The sequence below is a fragment of the Pyxicephalus adspersus genome, chromosome 2 (genome assembly GCF_032062135.1).
Source record: "Pyxicephalus adspersus chromosome 2, UCB_Pads_2.0, whole genome shotgun sequence".
NCBI classification, from domain to species: domain Eukaryota; kingdom Metazoa; phylum Chordata; class Amphibia; order Anura; family Pyxicephalidae; genus Pyxicephalus; species Pyxicephalus adspersus.
Genome location: NC_092859.1, coordinates 158,266,644 through 158,291,341, shown reverse-complemented (window position 1 = coordinate 158,291,341; position 24,698 = coordinate 158,266,644). Strand labels below are relative to the sequence as shown.

Here is a 24,698-nt window from a genome sequence, read left to right as displayed (position 1 = left end):
CTTGTAGTCAGCTCCCCCAAACCACCAATGTACCAATTGTTTTCAAACCCCTCCTCAATGACTTTTGTGGATTTTCTCCACCCTTCACAGGGCACTACTGTTCTCCTCCCCATTACCACCCGCCTCCTATAGTTCCACCCCTCTGCACACTATTTTCCACCTCATCCGCTGTTGGGCATGTTTGTTATCCCCATTGAGCACTTGTTCCTTCCTAATATACTCAAAGTGCTTGCTTGCAGTCAGCTCTCCATGGCCACCCATGTACCCCTTGAGCCCTCCACTGACTGCCAAAGGGCCATATTATTTTCCTGCACTCTCTAATGGATACTCCTCTTCTCCCTCACCCCATGCTGGCCACTTTTGTTCTTCCCAAAACCTGTCTGCGCACTATTTTTCCTCCCCATCCTCTTCTGGACACCAATGTACTGAAAGCTAATGCTTGTAGCCAACTCCCTAAAACCACCAATGTACCCCTCCAATGCCCTAATGACCACCAATGGGCCTATTATTTTTCTCCACCCTCTACTGGGCTCTAGTCTTCTCCCCCATCTCCTGCATGGCACTGTTGTACCCCACAGCCTTCTGCACATTATTTTCCCTCCTAGTTCTATTAATGGATGTGTATAGAGAGGAAATTTGCTTCAAAAGTCCGCAGGAAAACCAAATTGCCACCAAAAAAAAAAAAATGTCTCCAAAATTATTACTATGGCAATTTTTTTTATGACACAACGCTTTAACCAAGATGTCAGAGCTTACATGGTAACTTTATTGAGATAACTTTGTGAAAATGAAATAAAAGTGTCATTGGATCCCCAATGATATATAAGTGTCAGTAGCTTGTTTATAACCGGCCTTATAATCCAGGGTTGGGCATAACTGGAATTCTTAAGCTCATCTCAATAAAAGAGTTTACCTCTTACCATAGAATAGAGATATAATCACAGCCCTGACACATGTAGAGAAATACAATCCTGTCTGAACATGACGAGCCGGCAGATATCATTATCTGGTGTTTTCTTGCTATAAAACGTTTGCAGATCTCTGAGTTCCTTACAAGAAAACAAAAACTGAGACTGAGACGGATTTTAACCAGCAGATCCTAATACAAGGCATAAAATATTGATGACAAGTTGTGTCTCCTCCTCACGTAGATATTTGTAGTGTGAGACAGAGGAGCCCCTGGACACACGTCTGTCACATCATAGCTGATAAAGTTTAATTGAGATGACCTTTATTTCATTGTGACTGGGTCACTACAGAGTTAAAATGACAAAATGAATTACCTGCAGACAGATGAGGTTCCATGCGTAGATTTTCAGTGGGTTGCATCTTGAAATTGTTGCAAGTATTCCGCCGATATTCCATTGGGATGGGTCCAGTACCAGAACAAGGTCCACTAGTGTCCAAGGCAAAAATGCCAAAGTGCATCCTTTTTCCTCAATGATTTGGGTTAGGTCGTAGTTCCGGCCCTCCTTGCACTTCTCTTGATGCAGCGCTCAATTTAGCCGCATCTTTTCCCACCCTCCAGCCCATTCCTGGATGGACTTCCTTCGGTTCCTCCTGCCACCTAGTGATGTACAGGCCGGTGAATGGAACCACCTAGGGGTAGAATAAATGTAGGCACCTTTAGTTGTTGGGTGCCTGCTTTGGCAGGAAGTAACAATATGGCACCCTTTCCATACATGGGTATTTCAGGACATAGGCATTTCAAGACACGGAGCCCCTTTTTGTGCTGGTATCACTAATTGTACATGAGTCACTACTCCTGTGGCCTTTCTCTTCTTCCTTCTCTTCATTTCCTATGCTACAACCTCTGTAAGACTCTTCGGCATTTGAGACTTCCAGGTGTGTTAGATGCCTGTGTCCCCCAATGCATTCTATGGCCCCATCCTTCAAAACCCATGGCATTTCCGGAAACTGTAGTGATGTCAGAGTTGGCCATTGGAACTGTGGTGTGCATTGGGAACACTGTTTAATGGTCCCCCTATTTTTTTACCTGTGCTTCAACCTGTGTAAGACTATTTGTCATGTGACACTTCACGGTGAGTTAGATGCCTGTGCCCCCCGCCGTATGCAATGGTTCCATCCTCCAATGCCTATGTCACTGCTGGGAATTGTAGTGAACTTAGAGTCGGAGAATAGAACCAAGGTTTGCAGTAGGGGACACAGAAAAAAAATTGGATGGTCCCCCCATTCCGTTTCTCCTCTGTACCTCCCCTTATTGTGCCCCCTCCTTAATGCCCACTACGCCCTGTGGAGCCGTTAGTGGAGTGTTACGGTAAGTATTATATTTTCCTTCTCCATTTATCCTCACAGCCACCGGAATGGTTTCCCATTCTGTTTCCTGTGCTTCAACCAGTGTAAGACCTTTAGGCATTTGAGACTTCCCGGTGTGTTAGATGCCTGTGCCCCCCACTGCATGCTATGGTTCCATCCTCAAAAGCCCATGTCACTGCTGGAAATCATAGTGATGTAAGGGTCCTAGAATGGAACCATGGTGTGCAGTGGGGAACACAAACAGGGACAAGAATTTGGATGGGCCCCCCATTATAATTCTCTCTTTTATAGTGCTTCCCTATATTGTGCCCCTCGAATTGGTGCCCTCCCCCATAACCTGTAGAACTGTAAGTATTATTTTTACCTCCTCTTTTCCTGCTCACAGCCACCATCTGACATTCCCAAATGTCCATGCTGGGTCCAAGGAGCAACTCAACTTGGTCAACCATCTAGATGTCCACCATCAATGAAGGTGGGCAAGCATGGAGTTACCTGAAGTGGTATGCATCCTTGAGATTATATTTTCGGTCTCTGCCAATGTCTATGCAATAACCAAACCAATCCCACAGTCACTATGCTCTTATTCCAGTACCCGAGGAGGCACCATCGTTCTGTTACCAGTATTAGCGTGTCCATTGTATTGTATGCCAGCCTATAGAATCTTATAGATAATGTTGTACATTACATTATTATGGTTATTTGTGTATTTTTAGATACTGTTCTCTACCTAATTGTATTTCCAATAACCTGAGTTATTTCAGAGTGGGTCTATTTTGGGGTTTCCCATTTTTTTTTTTTACGTTTGTATTTTTAGTTATCTTATAATGATTCAACTTTTTATATTTTTAACATCAGCTGTTATTCATAGCTTTTGTTAGCATGTAAGGAGATTATTTAGTACTTTTGTCTGTGTAATGTAGGAAAGCGTCCATGTCAAATTGTATTGTGTAACACTTCTAAGAATCATTATTGTTATTATTATTTTTTTCCAAAAAGTTAAGCTGCGCTTTAAATACCTCCAATGCCAGGAAGGAAGGCACATTCTCCTTCAGAACTACACTACATCCTCTTTTTACAATTACATTTCCTCAGCAGGCAAAATTTATATTTTTGTGAAAATGACCATAATTACAGACATTAAAAGAAAATGTCTGGAAGCCCTACTGGAGGGACTTAGCCATTTGATGTCACGAAATTGATAGCATGAATTTTCCTCGCTGCAGATGCGGGACATCCTCCAGCAGCTAGAACAATCACATCTTTGGTGGCGTTCTGAGCAGTAAGGAAGGAAAGGCTCATTTCCTCATCTTAGGACATCCCCTTCTATAATTAGAAAAGGGGCCATTAGTGTTACAAAAGTCTTGATAAAGAGCTTGTTACTTAATGTCCTGGATGGAAAGGGCCACCTGCCAGGAAAATAAGACGTAAGTGGGGGCATGACCAATAAAGTAAATGCAAAGTGAATGTGATTCACACGCCAAGGTAACAAAGAGTCGCAGATATATATATATATTAAAAATATGGCTGCAAAGCCCAGTACCCAGTCTAAGGCCCAGGGGCCCACATTCAGTTCCTTCCAGGTCCCAAAGATAATATTTTTTACTATGGTTCTAATTGAAGCTCGTAAAAGGAAAGTATTCCTTGGACTGGCTTCTGGTAGTTATGGCTTATGTCTTTCACACTATAATACTTTCTGTGCTGTTTATCCCTTTTGATGCTTTATTTTTGTTTTCTTTGTGTCATCTTTAATTATGTGTTTTAGATATTAAATGAGCCGTAGGGAACACAAATGTGGAAGCTTTGGTACGTATATTGGACTTATGGACTTTTACAGCAGTGATCTCTAGCAGTCTCAGGTAATGTGTCTCCAGTCTATGACTGCCCCTTGGAGAATTCCCCCAGTCTCCAACATGAGTCCTGTTGGATGCCTGCAGTCTCAGGTAATACACCTGAAGTCTTTAACCATCTCTTGTAGCATGTCAAATAGTCTCTGAGCGTCCCTTATAACATGTCAGCCCTGTTCAAAAAACTCTTATAGCAGTCATTGGTCTCCGACCATCTTTTGTACAATTACCACAGTCTCTTACCATCTCTTATAGAATGTTAGCAATCTCTGACCATCTCTTGTAGTATATCCATTGTCTCTGACAATCCTTTATGCTGTCAGCAGTCTTCAACCATCTTCTGTAGCATCCCCTTGGTCCCTGACAATTTCCTGTAGCATATCCATGGTCTCCGACCACCTCCTGTAGCATCTCCTTGGTCTCAGACCATCTCCTTGGTCTCTGATAATATCCTGTAGCATATCCATGGTCTCAGACCATCTCCTGTAGCATCCCCTTGGTCTCTGACCATCTCCTGTAGCATGTCCATGGTCTCAGACCATCTCCTGTAGCATCTCCTTTGTCCCTGACCATCTCCTGTAGCATCTCCTTGGTCTCTGACCATCTCCTGTAGCATGTCAGTGATCTCTGACCATCTCCTGTAGCATCTCCTTTGTCCCTGACCATCTCCTGTAGCATACCTATGGTCTCAGACCATCTCCTGTAGCATCTCTCCTTGGTCTCTGACCATTTCCTGTAGCATCTTCTTGGTCTCAGACCATCTCCTGTATCATCTTCTTGGTCTCAGACCATCTCCTGTATCATCTCCATGGTCTCAGACCATCTCCTGTATCATCTCCTTGGTCTCTGACCATTTCCTGTAGCATCTCCTTGGTCTCTGACCATTTCCTGTAGCATCTGCTTGGTCTCAGACCATCTCCTTGGTCTCTGATAATATCCTGTAGCATATCCATGGTCTCAGACCATCTCCTGTAGCATCCCCTTGGTCTCTGACCTATCCATGGTCTCAGACCATCTCCTGTAGCATCCCCTTGGTCTCTGACCATCTCCTGTAGCATATCCATGGTCTCAGACCATCTCCTGTAGCATCTCCATGGTCTCAGACCATCTCCTGTAGCATGTCAGTGATCTCTGACCATCTCCTGTAGCATCTCCTTTGTCCTTGACCATCTCCTGTAGCATATCCATGGTCTCAGACCATCTCCTGTAGCATCTCCTTGGTCTCTGACCATTTCCTGTATCATCTCCTTGGTATCAGACCATCTCCTGTATCATCTCCTTGGTCTCAGACCATCTCCTGTATCATCTCCTTGGTCTCTGACCATCTCCTGTATCATCTCCTTGGTCTCTGACCATTTCCTGTAGCATATCCATGTTTTTTTCCCAGCTCTATTAACTCATCTTTTGTCAGCTTTTGAACTTGAGCCCCTCTACATCAGATGAGTTGACCATCACTAATGTAATGGTACTGTGTAGTGTTGCCTAAAATTGAGACCTCAAAATATATCTGGGGCACACAGTCAATGGCTCAGTGCTCCACTTTTTCTTTTATACATAGCACCATGCCACCCCACTCTCTTTTCAATTAAACTTTTTGATCCCTGAACTCATTTTGCCTACTTGTTCAATATGTGAAAAAAACTATTCCTAAAAACAATCAGCTTCTTCTATGACTGCTAAATTGCAAATGTTTGCATTTTGGAGTATTTGTAATTAATAAACCATCTGACTTTTTGTTCTTTTAGTCAAATCAGATCAAAACAAAATTCCAACTATGGCCAACTGAGAAACTGGAGGATTACAAGATGAATGAACGACTTACACCTCCGACTTTGAGTTGGTAGGATTCCACGTTTTATAGTGGGGATGGCTGTGTATTAGAATATTGATTTATTGGATATGACCAGAAGATGTTCAGGCAGGTAGAAGCTTAGCCCTGTCTCGTCTTCCTTTTGATTGACATTAATAAGGACTTCAATAGGTACAGAGAGGCCACACATTATGAACTACGTATATTGGCATGGCTGACACCATCAGACACAGCGTACAATCCGTCCTTGGGATCCTTCTTGCCAGATCACTGAACCTCTGATAGCTAACAACTGCTGCTGTTTCCTATGGGAAGGACGCCTTCCACTTGTCCTCCCCCTTTCCTGTCCATGGAACAAACAATCCTGTCTGTCCAATGAACTTTAATTACTACTGTCTCTGGAAGCAATCACTAACAATCGTTTCCAATGACAATTATCGCACATGTGTGTTTATAGCTGAAGCCTTCTGGTTTACTGCAGGAGCAAGGGGGTTGTAGTTGTACCCTTGGCCTTTCCCTCTATCTAGGTTGCCTTGTGTGTGATCCATCTCTGTCACTTGTACTCATGTGGGATTTCTGTTTATTAGGTGTTCTTATCTCTTGGTTTTCCCCTTGCACCATGTAAGCTATGCACTACTAGCTATTTAACCATATGGGCTATGGGCTATCTGCCATTGGTTTTTTCACCATAATGTGCTGTTGGTTATTTCACCATATGGGCTATGCACTACTGGCTTTTTAACCGTATAGGTTATATTCTATTGGTTATTTCATCATATGGGCTATGCACTATTGGTTATTTCACCATATGGGCTATGCACTACTGGCCATTGAACCATATGGGCTATGTTCTATTGGTTATTTCACCATATTGGCCATGTGCTATTGGGTATTTCACCATGTGGGCTATGCACTATTGGCTATTTCACTATATGGTATATGTACTATTTGCTATTTTACCATATAGCCAATACACATTTGGCTATTTTACCATGTGAGCTTTGAGCTATTGTTTTTTTTTTCCATATAGGCTATGCACTATTGAATATTTAACCATATGAGATATGTGCTATTGGCTATTTTACCATATAGGCTATGCACTTTTTACTATTTTACCATGTGGGCTATGTATTATAAGCTTTTTTTTTACCATATGGGCTATACACTATTGGTTATTTCACCATACAGGCTATGTGCTATTGGCTATTTCACCACATGGGTTATGTGCTATTGGCTATTTCACCATATGGGTTATGTGCTATTGGCTATTTTACCATGTGGGCTATGCACTATTAGTTATTTCACTATATGGGCTATGCATTATCAGCTTTTTTTTACCATATGGGCTATACACTATTGGCTATTTCATTAGACAGGCTATGTGCTATTGGCTAATTCACCATATGGGCTATGTGCTATTGGTTATTTACTAATGTAGAATATGCTTTATTCGGTATTTTACCATAAGACCCACGTGCTATTGTTTTTTTCCATATAGGCTATGCACTATTGGTTATTTCACCATATAGGCTATGCACTATGGCAGCAACCAACCCTCCCTCCATAAGCATTGAATATTAACTTCACATTCCCAATCTGCAGAGTATTTACAAGCATTACATAGCTATTTAAAAGTATTTACTGAAATCCCTACCTGTACACAGAGAAATAATGATTGGATTAGGCCCCCAAAATTACTTGTTTGCTGTGTCAACCAACTTCCATCACCAGCCCAAGCAAAGTAAACAATTATGAGTTTTGTTGGCCAATGAGGTGACGGTAACTTCATTAGATTGCATTACATATTTAGGTCATTGCTTTGTGACAAGTGTCTTTTCAGCCAGTAATTGGCAGCATGCATTATTCACTAATGCAGAACAGCATGCTGTGTTTGTTGTGATGCTTTTGCAGGCATAATATCAGCAGGGTTGCTTTCTCATCTTCTGTTTGCCGCTCGCAGTAGGGGGCTGATTGAAGAACGAAGCACTCACACCTTTCAATGGGTTTTTAGCAGAAAAGCTTTCAGTAAAACTGTTTTCCTTTCATCAGTCCGTCATCTGATTCACAACATCATCTTAGCTCGGTAAGCCAAATGGGACCTAAGCTGTCCTTGACCTCCGCATGATTCGAGAGGTTCTGTGAGCAGCCTAATATGTGATAGACAAAAACACCATTTTCATGTATTCCAAGGAAAGGGGCCATTATATTATGCAATGACACGGCTCTCTGAAACAACTGATGCATTGAATTTAAATTTACAGAAAAGTAAACAAATAAAACCCCAGCTGACCGAGACAAATAATTTGGTTGCCTCGCGATTTTGTATTTGTACATTGGTAATTTAGTCTTCTGGTTTCAAGTCTTTGTCTGTTTATTCTTTCATTCTCCTCTCAGTAAACTAAAAATATGTTTGTTGCTTTCAGCAGAGGCCATTGTTACATAAAAATAAACGTACAGTGCCCCATAGGAGATAACCGGAAAGGGAATTTGGTGGTCTTACTGGAAGTGTCCACTTCACATATGAGGTGAGAAGAAGACTGAAAGGCCGATTGTACTCAACACTTCCAGGTCTACATTGACTATGAAAATTAATCTTTTTAACATTGGAAAACCCTTGAAATAACTTCCAGGTCTTCAGGGACCCCCTTCTAAAATTTTTATATTCACAGTTCACAGTATATTGGTGTGATGGTCAGTGGGAAGAATTCCTCTTACATTGCTGGCCATTGGGAAGAATGTCACCCTTACAGATAGCCAAAAACATCATTGGTGTCACCTAAACTGACCTGAGAGGTGCAAACTGCTCATTGCTCAAGGAACCCCCAGCATCTTGTAGAGGAACCCTGGTTGAGAAACACTGGACTAGAGGTCCACCCCCTTAATTCCATGCCCCAGAGACTTCTCCTAGGTTCCCTAATAGTGCTGCACCTGATGGTCTCCAACATCCATTTGCATTGATGTTGCATCTTCACTCTCCTCCTATGGACCCTAGGAGGGAACCACCATAGGAAAAAGCCAATAGGAAATGTCTACCACATGCAGGAAGGGGGCACCCAGAGAAGGACCTCACATAATGTAGCCAAAAGAAAAGAGAAGACTCACCGAAGCACAATTATAGAGTTTTCCCCCAACTGATAACATTGATAGTTGCCGTCCAAGTCCATGGCATCAAATCGGACCATGTGCCCATGGACATCTTTCTGTACCAAAAAATGTAGATGGTAAAGAGGGGGTTGTGATGGTGGTGGTGGGGGGGATAGGTATGACATTTGCCCAGAGATCAGCTTTAACACCAGCACTCTATTTTTAGCAATATACAGTAATGTTATGGATCAACTGAAAGTGATTGTCACTTTTTGGAAAGTAAGCATACTTACTATAGTACACAGCTGTTGCCAAAAGTGGAGGTATCTGCTCTTTACCAGATCCTTTGATGGTGTGGTTGAAGTCTGTGCGGAAAGTATCTCCTGGGTGCAAAACTATTAGGTAGAGATGGTTAAACATATTATAAAATGTTCTAAAGATGGTAAAACTACTTGAAAGTAGACCCACACAAGTGTACCACCACCAGGCAATGGGAGCACTTCCCCTGTGTACTTTATTAACTGGATATAAACTTATGTTGTTGTATATGTAATGGTGTCTTGACCATTTACACTCAGTGCTTCCCCCTAGTCATTTAACAATACAGATTGTAGACCTTCAGTATGTTAGTTCCTGTGCACAGTGATCACAATTACAAATATTAGAAAGGTGGATTGGAACAAAATGGGGCCGTAGACAAGGTAGCAGCTTGGGTCCCCATACCTTGATGAGGATTGCAGCAGACATAGAAGAATCCCCCTTATTTTGATTGTCTATACTGGTGTGGTCCCATATGACACATCTTGTGATGTGACGGGGAACTCCACACCTCCAACCAAATTTGCAATTTCCGTAGGAGTTTAAGTTTGTAGCCAGACCCCCATGGACATCCACAGGGCCCTAGCTTGCTGCCTTCTATTGCCTTGTAGATGTTCTGGCTCTGAATGTAAATGCTCAATTTATCAAATATAAATGTACAGTGTGTATGTGTTGCAAATCTCAGTACCTTGGCCCATGTCTACTTAATATCCTTTAGGTACGTTAAAATACATTGGCCCATGTCTACTTAATACCATTTAAGTACGTTAAAATACATTGGCCCATGTCTACTTAATACCATTTAAGTACGTTGGCCCATGTCTACTTAATACCATTTAAGTACGTTAAAATACATTGGCCCATGTCTACTTAATACCATTTAAGTACGTTAAAATACATTGGCCCATTTCTACTTAATATCCTTTAGGTACGTTAAAATACATTGGCCCATGTCTACTTAATATCCTTTAAGTACATTAAAGTACATTAGCCCATGTCTACCTGACCCCATTCAGGTACAATACCATGCATTTGCCCATCTCTAGTGAATACAATGTTTTAAAATACATTTTTTGGTCCCTAATAAATGTACATTTTGACAAATATTTGCCCAGAAAGACAGGTTAAATAATCAAAACTATCCTTTTCCGCAGAAAAAAACTACACTTCCAAGGGTGTTATTTATACCTTTTTACCCATACCCCATAGCAAAAGATCTGCAATGTCATGTTATCATTTTCTTGTCATCCCTCAACAACAGAATGAGGTTAAATGTTGAGAAAAGACCTTGGACTGAAATGAAACACTTACCTTTCAATTCTTTCCCCTGCTGTAAAAAAATAAATGTATTCTTTGCTCGGGCTGCTTTTTGCGATATTTGCTTGGGCTGCAGCCCTGCTGTGCTGGGAGTTTGATTCATTACGGCTTAGCTCTGATATCATTGCTATCCTGGGGCTCGGAGCAGAGTGTGAATAAAACAATATTATTGCCTCTCCTCTTCCCTACTCTTCCAACCGTTTTCCACGGCACTCTATTACGGCAAAGTGTGTTTACGTTTGTTTTTTCTGCATTATTAAATCACCGTTTTAATAATTAATAGGGCCGCAGTGCTGGGGAGGCAGAAACGGAGGCAGGAATTGACCCAACTTTGAAATTGTAGGCAGCACAGCAGGAGGATTGGGCTTGTCATGGAGCAGACAGCGGTGTGCCGGACTGTAATCTCTACCCGATTAATTCTCCAACACAAAGTATCTCTGTAACATGTCACAGCAAAATCCGTCCTAATTACATTTTATAAGCCAGAGATTCTTTAAAACAGGCTCACACATGGAGCAATGCTCCAGTAATCATACTTCACCTCTACCAGATGCTGGCGAGATATTACTGGAATATGTTAAACTCTTCATGAGCACTGACGCCTTGAAATCTTCCAATTGGGGCTGCCGGGAAATTATTTATGATCGCTCACATTGCAGCTCTGGTTTACTTAAAGCAGTGACAGAACCTTGCATATGTAAACCCAAGAATTGTTATATATTGCAGATAGCAGGCCTGAAATATGGTGGCTGCATTCTTCTATATCGTCATTCGGTGACAACGCTCACTTATTGTATATCAAGGTGATTTATCTAAGCATGAAAAAAATGGCGTGCAGGAAAATGGCAGCAGGTGCTTTGGATTGAGTAGTCTAGATCTGTTACCATTGCTTTCAGGACTTCTTCCATTCATTCTTTATGACTTTGGCTGTCTGTTATCCTGCTGCAGAATGGATTTTGGGATTGATCAGATGAACTGGAGAGACTGCGGCTGTGGTCCTCTCTTCCTGGTGATTATCCACTCATTCTGACCTTCTTTTCTTCATCAATATGCTCAGCTATTAAATATGAACTCCCATCACCGTATCTTTGGCCAAAGTAGTGTGGAATATAGTGCTAATAGTCTCAATCAATCCCCTGAAGAATCTGCACAGCGAAACGCGTTGGAACAAGAGCAGTTTACCTTTGATCCCCATTCTTTATATATATAGCTAGCCCCCCAAACACACTTGAATCGTTGATGGGAAAGACCACTCGTAACTATTGTATATATCACCAATTGTTTTTGTGAAAATTCCCTACATTATAAGTGGTTATTGCCAAAAAAACCCAGCTTCATCTTTATCTTCTTTATGATTTTATATCTGCCTGTACAGTTCACCATCAAGGAGACCATGACTTCTGACCAAATCCCCAGCTCTATGCATTGACATGGCACTTGCCACCGTGTACCATGTCTTTGCATGGAGTTGGGTATTGGGTACTGCGCTAGGGTTCTAGGTTCAAATCTTGGTTGGGCTACTATCCTGGATTTGCATGGAGCTTGTATGTTCTCTTCAGGCTTGTGTGCATTTTTTCTGGGCACTCTGGCTTTTTTCCACATCCTCAAACCATTCTGGTAGATTAAATGGCTTTTCCCCAAGACCTTAGACTACAGCAGGGAAATTAGTCTGTGAGTTCTACCGAAGGACATTAAGGCTATGTATAGACGTCAGATGATTCTCATCCAATATGAACCTTCGGGCTTGTCTTAGGTGAGACTCTGACATGCATACAGCGGTCGCCTGACCTTGCTTATGGATCGGTCCTGACGGATCCATGAGAAGAGCACAGTAGGGTGTCACGCACTCATTTTACCCCATCCCCTTATCATAGAATAAAGTGGCACTATGTGTACATTGCTCATTCCTTCATCTATCACCCTTTTGTCACTGGAAATGATCTTTCCTGACAAATAAAGAACATGTGTATGCTGCCTTAATAATATAACTATGTACTCCATAAAGCAGGGGTTGGCAAACTTTTTGGACTACTAGGCCATGTCAGGAGGTCAAGAAGGCAAACTAGGCCAGAAGAAACAAGGTGTCCAAGGAAAGGTTTTTTTCAGCCATGATTGCAAGCGAGCAGCCTCAGTCTTCCGCTCATCCGCGGTGTAGTCTCTGTAAGTGTGCTTGGCATGGAAATGGCCCTTGAGATTTGACCGCTTGAAAGTGCTGTTGGTGTCGTTGCACACTAAACACAGGGCTTTGTTGCCTCGTTGGTCGAAGAACAATTCGTCAGTCCATTCGGGGTTGAAGACACGACGTCCAAGGTCAACCTTTCAAGGGACTGGTAGCAGCGCGTAGGCTCTTTAGGCATAGCAATTGGGGCTACTGTGCGGGAACTCAAAGATATCGCAGGAATAACGCAACAATTCAATTAGGCCAGATCCAACAATAAATAACTGGGGAGGCATTAGGCTGGACTGGAATACTGGCTAGGCTATATCCGCCCTAAAAGCTAGAATTTGCCTACCTCTACCAAAAACCATTGCAGAAATTCTGCTCCAAGCCCGCAAGGATCCTCCACAATCCCTCAATAATGCCTGCAGACATTCATCCATGTATTGCTCCTCAGGTCTTTTCTGAGCATAATGCCCCTTGCTACACCCAAAAGCTTCAAAAGTTAGACTAATCAGTGTGGAACATTTGCTACCATTTTCTTGCACTCCATTTCTTGCCCAGGCTTTGGCCATGGCATCCACATCAGAACTTTGGCTTTTCAGCAGCCAGTCTTCCATGAAGAACGCTTCTGATCAGATTTCTCTTAACTGTAGATTGGCGGACAATGGGCACACTGGTTTTTGCCAATATAGAGTAATTAGTGCCACTAGATATCTTAATTGCAAATGAAATTCAGCTTGTTGTATTAGCTGCTAAAAGTGTCCATGGATGGCTACGGTGTTTTTGGTTCTCAATGTTGCCTTTATCTTTGTGTTTCTGCAGAAGAGCATCGGCAGCACATCTGGAAACACCAGCCCTCCGTGTTCCACCCATGAAAGACGTTGTTGATGAATTAGGACCACCCTGTGTTTTGTTTATGTTCTCAGTCTATCCATTGTATACAACTTATAATGATCTCAATTTATTGTAAATTGTGGCTTTTACTCAATTAGTTTAATATCTCGCATACAAACTCTGATTTATTGATTGCATTGTAACTCATCTGCAAAATACTTAATGCTAAATTTATTTCTAGAAATGAATGTTCTACCAATGCATTCCATTGTGCAAAAAAGCACAAGACAAGAAAAATCAAAGGCAGGGTCATTCATTTTGTGCATTGTCATATATTGCAATGTGCAAAATGAATGGTGCCGGTAATCAGCAATCTGTGCATGTTGCATGCATGTTACCACAACAAAATGGGTCCCTGCTGTGTATGTGTGTGTTTAAGTGGCTTTTACTGTGCTTTAGACAAGCACGGTGTATAAAAGCTGCATACTGTGTGTACTATGACTGCTTATTTAGCCCAGCGAGTGGGAGACTTAAGAGTCCTTCACCATTTAATATCACCTTAAGAACTATGGTTAGTTGCTGGAAATCCAGCTTGTATTGCATTTTACAAAATGTTACAGCAAAATAGTGAATAGTGAAAAGAAAATACAGAGAATTTATGCTATCATGGGTAAAGAGCAAATGAAAATCCTCCAATATTTTTATAGGAAATCTTGTACATTTATTTCAGTTATATAAAGACTACTCAACACTTTCTTTATCTGTATGGAACACGTACATATGTCTTGTCAAGACGACTCAAATGTTTTTTTCTGATTCTGTGAAAACCTACAATTAAAGCAAATGAAATAGAAAAAAACAAGACATATTTATTTGTTAGAACACTAAGTAATAAATACAAAAACAGCATTATTAAAAGCTAGAAATATTAAATAAATAAAGAAAAAGAAAAAAGACGGGTTCGTTGCAAAGTATGCTATTAGGATTTATTTAAACTTAGTGCTTTACGTTGCATCTAGGTCTAGACAAGTTTCATCTAGTGCAGGGGTGTCAAACTATGGCCCGGGGGCCAAACTGGCCCCCAAAATCCTTTGTTTTGGCCCCCCCAAGGGACTGTTTTATAAACGCAAATAATGCCAGGAATTTTAGTAGCGGCACTATTTCAATGAAGAGTGACTTCCAGCGGTGGGCCACTCATAAGATTTAGCTCCGCATTGGCCGCGTCTGGCATTTCCAGCACTTTTCAGCTTTTCCTTGCTACTCCAAGGCATGGACTGGAATGGTTGGATTTTCATAGAAGAATATTGTTATTATTGTTAGCCTGTGCAAAAAGGTTAGCATTGAAATTTAACTCAGAAGGCTACAAATAGAGAAAGAGGCATAGGATTTTTTCTTAAACAAAAGTAAAAAAAATGTTTTATGCCTCTTTCCCTACTATAAGCTTGTTCCAGATTGAATATGAAGCAAAACCTCTTTGTTTCCATATGAAAAGGGTTTATATCTAATGAGAAGGAAACATTTCCTCAATGTTTTCAATAAATTTCAAGGGTGGCCCACAACTTTGTCTAAGTTTTTAAATTTGGCCCTCTGTGTATTTGAGTTTGACACCCCTGATCTAGCAGGTATATGCATAGAGAAGATATTCAGTACAAGTTAGTCACATAATTAGGTTTTGGCGGGGACATTGAAGGCAGTCCTGATGTCCCAGCACTATACATAGTATACCTATCACACAATGGTGTTAAGGAAGTTCACGTCAAGTAAAGGAAATAGATCATATTTGATGGGGATATAAAAGAGATATCTTAAATCCTGACACAAAGGGTCCTTTGCTTTATCCAGCTAAGTCAGCAGCCCAACCTCTGCTTAGCTAAAAATCAGGGGAGGATCTCCCTGCTAGATATCTCAACCCCAACCTTGCAAAATACTCATCAAAAATCACAGGGTTTACCTTGTTCATCTCCAATACCCCTAACCCTCATGACACCCTACTACTGGGTACTTTAATACTCCTTACGTTCCTATATTCCCTGAAGAAGCCTGTAGGCGAAACGCGTCAGTATTTAAGATATCTCAGGGATCTTTGGCTGGATGGAGGGTAATCTTATTGTATGGTGGATCATGTCTTGTTGATTGAATTGTTTAGCAATGTGGAGGTGCAGACAACGCTAGCAAAATATGAGCAACTATACATATATAAATTCTACTCATTTTCAATAGGGGAATCAAAGCTAATAATTGGCAGAGATTTGATGCTGTCCTCCTCTGCTTGAAGAGCCCAACCTTCCCTACAGTCTGCTGTGTGGTTTTTGGTCCCTTCAAATTACCATTCTGTGAAGGAACCACCCCGTTCTATCTTGGCGTGTACTACATATGACCATAGATGTCCCCTGGTTCCTGATGAAGCGGGTCTTGTTCCGCAAAACGCGTAGAACATATGCATGAGACTACACATCACATGGCTTCTGTAAGGTGATTCCAAATTTGTTTTAATTTGATTTTAATTGGCACAAATAAAACGTTTTCTATATTTTTAATAATGAGAAATTATGTGTAAGTTCTGTGTCATTAGTAATGCCTTTAAAGTCCCAATATCTAGTTTTTCTTTTTTGTGGTTTCAATTTAGGGATGGGGCATTGGGTAATGGTTGACCAAGGGAAGAGGTATAATTGTGAGATCTCTTTAATATTCCCATCAAATATTATCTATTTCCTTTACTTGATGAACTATCTTACCACTATTGTGTGATTGTTAAACTGTGTATAGTGCTGGGACATCAGGACCGCTATTGATGTCCTGGCCAGAACTAAATTATGTAACTAACTTGTAGTCGATATCCCCTCTATGTATATACCAGCTAGATGAAACTTGTCTAGCCTTAAGTGCAACATAAAGCAGTAAGTTTAAATAAATCTTAATACCATGATTGGCCAAAAAAACCCAAACATCTATTTTCCTCTTTTTTATTTATTCAATGAGCAGTTTAGGGGTTGGCAAACCTAAAGTGACTAAGGTGATAGCACTACCTAGGGCATCCCTCAAAAGCTAGAAATTTACCGAGTGATTATTCAGGTTGAAAACATATTGAAATGAAAATTTAATACAATAAGGTCTGAAATGCACGTTGCACGTTTGAATTGATATTTAAGCCTCTGGAAGCCAAGTTTTGGAACATTTACATCCACATAAGCTCACGTTTGCATAGACAGTCACTTAGATACTCTTTATACCTATAAATGGAAGCCATAAACGGGTATAACGGGCGCTCCGGAGTTATACATTTGGTGGTTATTTCAGCTTGTGATATATTTTTCCATGGTATTAGAGTTGTTAACCTGCTTTTATTAACTGTTCTGAGTTCCGGGCAGTAAGTTTTACATGGGGGTTGCATTCAGTATTTTTTGGAATATCAGATGATTTAATGTAAATCATACGATGGCTGCTTTTGTCGGGGCACCTGGCTATCATAGAGATTCATCTGTTGTACCATGTGCAATGAAGACCTAGATCTTTTATTGTGGGAAAAGTCCTTTCCTATAGAGAGTTGGATGGTTCAACATACTAAGCCATTCATGCAGAATAAAGGGACATTGGATCTGATTTATTAAAACTCTCCAAGACTGGAGAAGATAGGCTATCATAGAACCTGGGTGATCCACCCAACCTGGAATAGATCTGGTCCAGGATTGAAACCATTTGACAAATAATAGCCAATTATTTTTTTTAATTCTTTCCAGGTTTTCTGTATCACCCAGGTTCTCCTACTATAGTCTATCTTTTTTAGTTTTGGAGAGCCAGGCCCAATGGGTCTTCCTCCAGTCAACCGCTTGATGCCTAATTGCAACCCATATTGCTGACCGTGTTGCTGGTGGCTATTGACCATGAGAGCTTTCATAAATTGGGCCCCATGTGACTTTGCTCATGTAGGCCCTCTGCTCTTTGAAGACCCACCACCCACCATGCTCACCCTACCAACACGTTCTTGGTAATCTTGCATTTGTTTAGGACTGGTACTAATACTTTATTGGTATCACTTCATTGGTAGAGTGACCTGGATCTGTTATAGAATGTGTCTTTGCAAAGCTGCCACCCCCACACACACACACACACTCATCTTACCTGTGTTCCCTTGCCCATACTTCATTGCAAGCAGATGACACTGGAACCACTGGTGTCAACATCCAAGAGGTTGGTGATGGCATTCCATTGGTCATGTGACTGTTGTGTCCTGTTATTGGAGAGTTTCTGCAAAGCCGGAACCACCATTTTTCAACTTTTCCCCCTATATTCCCCATGCCCATACTACGTAGAGGGCACTAAAATCACTGGTGTCAACAACAACCAAGAGGTTGGTGATGCCTTTCCATTGGTGGTGTGTGTCTGCTCTAGGATGTGTCTTTGCAAAGCCAGAACCCCCACATATTCAACATCTCCCCTATACTCACCTTACCAGTGTGTCCTTGCTCATACTTTATTGCAAGCAGATGACACTGAAATCATTGGTGACAACAACCAAGAGGTGGGTGATGCCATTCCTTTGGTCGTGTGACTATTGTTCCCAATTACTAAGCCTCTCTAAGAAGAACACATACTTCCCACACTTGAAATTGTCACGTAATGTTACCAGCTATGGTGAAGGAAGTAATGGCAAGGGAAGACGTGGTAAGATATGTATACCTGGGTCGGGAGGTCAGTTGGAGAGATGTTGGCCAACAAGACAAATATTGAAAAACAAAGATGGAAAAAAAACTCTCATCCTTTCTAACTCAATATTGACAAAGAAAAACAAAAAGTTTTACATTTGCTTTTTACTCCCCTAACATGATGTCCAGTCCCGATTCTTGGTGCTTCTTCAGGTGCCCATGCCACAGCTTCCATGACACCGCCACTTCCAATTAGTTGCCTAGTGGTGGGTTCCTGGTGGTTCTAAAGAGCATCTGGGACTGGATGGCACAGGACTTGATTAGTGGTCCCCCGTACCTGAAAAAACTGACCTTGGCTGCAGATTTCCCTATGTCCAAGATCATGCTGGATGGGTTGAAGAGGCTTGGGAAGGAGATGGGGTTATTATTTCCCCGGAGATGGCTTTTAATATTAAACCATGCCTTTTCTCAATTGTTGTAATAATTTCCTGCATTTCTCTGCAACAAACAAGTTTCTAACATTGCCGGTTTTATTATTAGTATCTAAACTTTGATTCACCGCCTTGACACTTCTCAGTTATTGGGGACTGCAGACTGTTCTGTTGGCTCGTCTATAGAACTCCCATCGCTACACCAGCTGCTAAAGTGCCATTGGAAAAGATTCCACTACGCGGCATTGGCATAGGGAGCTGAACAAGTGTAACAAGACGCTGAGCAGCTTTACCAGACATTTTGCAATGTTTGTTATTTGATCTCCTTCATTGCCATTGTTTTAGATGCCTCCGGAGGGTGCAGCTTGATTTTTAAGAAGGGGCCAACAAAATCAAACCCTCTCGTCCTAACACGCATTTCGCTTCTGAGTTTAAATTGGGGTCAGAGATTGAGTGGGCACACCTAATAGAAGAACATTATTAACATGCCATGTTTAGTATTGAATTTCTTTCTGGAGAAGCATCCTCTTCACATTGAATAGCATTGCTGCATTAAAAAACAAGTCACCCCAATGACTAAGGTATAATATAAACAGAAGGTAACCCTTTGATATATTTCAGTGTCACTTTACCATCACAACTTTGTACACCGGCTTCCTCTTATGTGTTGGATAGACCCTTTGGCTCTGTTCTCTGTCACTTTGGTGTGTCCAAGAGCTTTCAATTCCAATCTCCTGCTTGGTGGAATAATAAGAATATGTTCTATAGGTTCTTATTTGTCTTCTGCACTGATAATGCTTCATATATTGAGTTTTAACAATAAACTTCAGACTTTTTTCTAAAGCAGCTTGGCAGGATTGTTCAAGGTATGGGCTTAGCAATAGATAATTCTCTCACAGTAGGGAACTCTGGATGGTGTGTATGTGTGTAAGCTTTTTCTCTGTCCTTACATGCCCGGGACAAAAGACACATCATGCAAGTTGGCTCTAAAGTTTTGAAGTTTTGTCTGGGCTTTAAGCCTGAGGCTTTTGTGTTTTTGACGGCAGAAATAGGTTTGATCTGAAAACTTAGCTGATCATTACTACTTCATATGTTGTAATTATTTGCCATGGTTAGAAGCAGCAGCAATAATAGTATGTCAATCTGCTTTAAAAAAAAAATCTCACTGCTGCAATTTACATTTTTTTAGAAACATTTACTCATAACAATCTACTTAGATGTACAGTAAGTTTCATTTCGTTTGACATTTAACATTGAATCATATTTTTTGACAGGCCTGGGGACGACAAGGACTACTGTAAAGGACTTACATGGAGAAAATGTATTCACTTGATGGTTCACACATGGTCAATATTCACCTGCATTATGGGTGGCAATAGGCATCAGGGGGTGTACTAGGGACAGACACATCATTTCATGGTTTTCCCCTTCTTTTATCTGCTCTGGCTTCCTCGGATCTTTTTCTGGTTGCTCCCTCCAACTCCTGCAGATCAGCAGGTTCTACTTCTTCTTATATTGACTTATATTGATATTTCAGTTTAGATTTCCTCTTAATGTGCATCATAGAGGGGTGTGCATGGGAAAAGCACTTACATGAGTCTTCTTCTTTACAAATGTCCATTGCAGCATTGGTACATCTTTATTATCTTGGATTGGCACTGGAGCTGACTTTGCTTGTCCTAACTGTAAGACCCGGGTCCAGCGCCAGCGCTCACCAGGCGCCAGTCTCCGAATTTATTGCAGCACTCTTCATCTATAGTAAGCCCCCCACCCCGCTAGTTGTGCCATCCCAGCACATGGTTGCCCCCAGGATTTCCGGGCACAAAGGTGGCATCTGGGGAAGGACTGCCAGAGGACCAGGAGCCCACAGATACTGGAGAGTACAGCAGAGATAAGCCCGGAAAACAGAGACATAGGTCATACAATATAACCAGTCTGCCCAACAAGGTATTCAAGAGTTACGACAAAAACAGAGACAGGGTCACAGGCAAAGGTCGGTCCTGACAGCATACAGTCACAGGGTCAGGAACAGGCAGAATCAGCTATATTTAATAAACACACCAGCAGAAGGTCAACAATCCTAACAATACAACGGGCACTGGTGATTGGGGGGAGGGAGCCTATAAAATCCAAGCAGCCAATGGCAGGAGGAAGCCAGGGACTAATCTGCTCCCAGCTGTGCACAGCCTCGTAGTATGTGCTGGGGATGCTGAGAAGATACATCTCAGGCTGTACGGCTAAAGGGAAGCCGGGGATGCTGTGAGCTGCAGGGCAGAGGGCAGAAAACTAATTCCTTGTTCTCCTTGCTGTTGCAAGTGGCACCACTGGACAGATGGTGTGATACTGTGGTGGTGCACAGTCAACCAGATAAACGTCTCCTAACTCTAATCTTGTTTTTACACTGCTTGGCCTGACTTCTTCCTTGATTCTTGCTTTGGTTTCATTTATTTACCCCTGGCAATGGCCTGTGATGCAATGCTCTTCTGACTGTTTATTCCTAGCTAACCCCTGCTAGTTTTTCAGCCATGCTCTGTGTTCCTGGAATCACCATTACTCTTCCGGCTAGACTTACTTTCCTCAGGGTATAAAAAAACGTCACATATGTCCCTGGGGACACCCAAATGCATGCACAATTAACTATTTATATTGTAAGCTTCTTTGGGCATGGTCCTCTCCTCCTGTGTCATTGTTTGTATCTGTATCTGTACAGCGCTGCATAATATGTTGGTGCTTTTTAAATACAGTTTAATAATGATAAATAATAGAACCATATCTGCTGTTCAGTGCATGCCATATGTCCTCCCATAAAACGGTTGGAAACTCCTAATAGGTACAGAACAATAGCTGCCTGTTGATATTTTTCTTTTAGCAGGACGGTTTATGTTGGGTATTATTTATGAACTCCTAGCATAGAAAGCAAAGCTGACGGAAAGCTGGCAATCTTTCTTGGCCAACCTCATCCTTAGAGATAAAAGGATTTTCCTGCTGTATACAACTTGGTGATTATATGCCGTCAATGTGCTGAGTCTATTGAATGATTCATCTGTTGAAAATATTATTCATTTGAGAATGCTCAATTCTGCATTATTGCTTGAAGAAGATAAATAATGACTTATGAAATGTATGAAAAAAATAAAAAGAAAATCACATGTCCTGTAGCAACCAAAAAGCCTCAAACTTTTACTTCTGCAGTACGAAGCTGCGGGCAACAAGATCTATCGGCACTTTTTTTATCATACGGGTTCACTGGGGGTGTATTATAGGTTACGCCTCATCCTCCAAGTTTATAATAAAATTCTCTTTTGCAAAAATATGCCAAGGATTTGTATGGTGCATAATTGTAACACTCAGAATTAAAACATTTGCAATTTATTAATTGTCTCCTAAAACAACATGAAAAATATTAATTCTTATACATACAAATTGTCAATGAATGACTAGGATATTGCAATGATGTTTAGATTGCTTTTAAAGATCCTTGACGCGTCTCACCTGTAGGCTTCGTCAGAAGAACACAAAGTTAGCAGTATTCTATAAATCTATTCATTATCAATCAGGTTCAATACATGAATCAATTGTATCTCAAAATAAAATGTTTTCACTTGTGCATATCACCCTAGCAAGCTTTTTTTGTTTGGATGTGGCAGCCATTTTGTTGTTGTCTGTGCGCTTAATTCCCCAAAGAGTGCTATATAATATCAAAAATCATCTTACATTCGGTCATTTTCCAGCCAGATACAATAGAATACCTTAATATTTCATATTATGAAGACACAGTCATGACCCAACCACCTGCTTTGCTTTTTTTCATATATAAACCATTAGAAATAATACAGAAATCTGGACTATCTTTGTTCCAGGGGAGCCTAAAGCACAATTTAATATGAGGTCCTTTGTGAATCTTTAACCTGCTAGTATAACAGAGTCCTGCAGACCTTATATTGAACCTCCAACCACCCCTAACTCTCCAATAAAAACACAGCACCCTTCTGTACGGACAAATGGCCTGCATGCCTTTTATTAAATATGAATATTATTCTTATTATTAAAGATAACAACAACAACAAACATAACAACATAATAACAATCACATAATAATAACCAAACTCTGTTTCTTAACTCTTTCTGGGTTGCCGGACCTTGAAGGCTCCCACTACCACTTGGAATCTGCACCAACATGATATTGACGATGTTGATGATGATGATATTGACGATATTGACGATGATGATGATGATATTGATGATGACGATGATGATATTGATGATGATGATGATGATGATGATGACGATGATGATATTGATGATGATGATATTGATGATGATGAAATTGATGATGATGATATTGATGATGATGATATTGATGACGATGACATTGTTGCTCCCGGCTGCCTTATCACTTGGGATCTGCACCGACATGATATTGATGTTGTTGATGATGATATTGATGATGACGATGATGACAATATTGACGATGATATTGATGATATTGATGATGACGATATTGACGACGATGATGATGATATTGATGATGATGATGATGATATTGATGATGATGATGATGATGGCAATGATGATATTGATGATGGTGATATTGATGATGATGAAATTGATGATGATGATGATATTGATGATGATTATATTGATGATGAGGATATTGATGATGATGATATTGATGATGATGATGATATTGATGATGATTATATTGATGATGAGGATATTGATGATGATGATATTGATGATGATGATGATATTGATGATGATTTTAATGATGATGATATTGTTGCTCCCGGCTGCCTTATCACCCAGCTCAGGGACGATATCACAACTACTCACAGACTATCCCAAACCAAGTTTAATTACTTCCTCTTCAGACCCTTCAGGAGACTCCACACCAAAGATGGGTCCCCAATCCCACCGATATTGCCACCAAAACACATTTCCCTCAACTGCCAACACCAACCCAAACCTGCCCAATCAACAAAACCCACCCACCCAAAAAAGGGTGTCGGAAACTTTTTCCTCACATTGCAAAAAATCATGTGACCTTACCCGAGATCCCCAACTTTGAATCACTCCGCCTGCGCCCCTCTATGAATCATTAAGCTGACCCTTCAATAACCGCAAAGCAAATATTTTGCCACATCTGGTCTGCTCCCTGTCCCCCCAGTCACGCAGGCTTCCCCTAAGCTCCCCTGGATCTCTTTCTCCTGCCTCTCTGTAATGCCCAAACTGAAGAAATGAACTTTACAAAACCTTACAGACCCTGCAGTCCCCAGGGGTTCTTGTGACATTATGTTCAGACAGACATTTAGAAAAAAAGACTAAAATACCTCAAAGTTGACTTATTAGCACCCACAGTGCATTTAGAGTTCCTTATACACAGTTCAAGCATTCCTGCCATGTGCTGTATTCTTCCTACATCATCAATGCTAGAAATAATGATTTATAAACAAGAAATATCCATCTCTTAGATTGTAAGCTCTTCTGGGCAGAGTCCTCTCCTCTTCTTGTGTCATTGTTTGTCTGTGTAATTTGCAACCTTTATTTAATGTACAGCGCTGCACAATATGTTGGTGCTATATAAATGCTTTTTATTATTAATAATAGTAATGATAAAGAAATCAACAACCTTTTGTAATTCTTTGTGCACAGAAGTCCTGAGGGCAACCGTGTGCTGGGACAATTAGCATCCAGAGGCAGAGCGGGGGCTCGATATGGGTGAAGAGCGTGGCAGTGGATTGGGGGAGCGGCGTCTGGCGAGCGCTGGTGCTGGCCCAGGGCCCTACAGCTCCTACAGCTAATATTCCTGCAGAATACAGTACAATACATCCTGCATGTTAAATAGGAATTATTCAGCCGTAATCTTTCCATTGACAGAAATGCATAAATATGTCCAATATGTAACTGTGTATGATAATCGGTGGAAATCCAGCAAAGGGAGAATCATTTTCAGTAATCGGCTATGAATATGGAAAACAA

General features: G+C 41.0%; 1 long non-coding RNA gene across 1 annotated transcript; it reads right to left on the bottom strand.

Moving 5' to 3' along the window:
• Positions 1-7,236: 7,236 nt before the first annotated feature.
• LOC140322232 (uncharacterized) lies at positions 7,237-10,738 on the bottom strand. The gene is made up of 4 exons (XR_011919186.1): positions 10,645-10,738; positions 9,309-9,410; positions 9,034-9,131; positions 7,237-8,078 (listed from the first exon to the last, which is right to left on the bottom strand). It is a non-coding gene; the product is annotated as an uncharacterized lncRNA (long non-coding RNA).
• Positions 10,739-24,698: the final 13,960 nt, after the last annotated feature.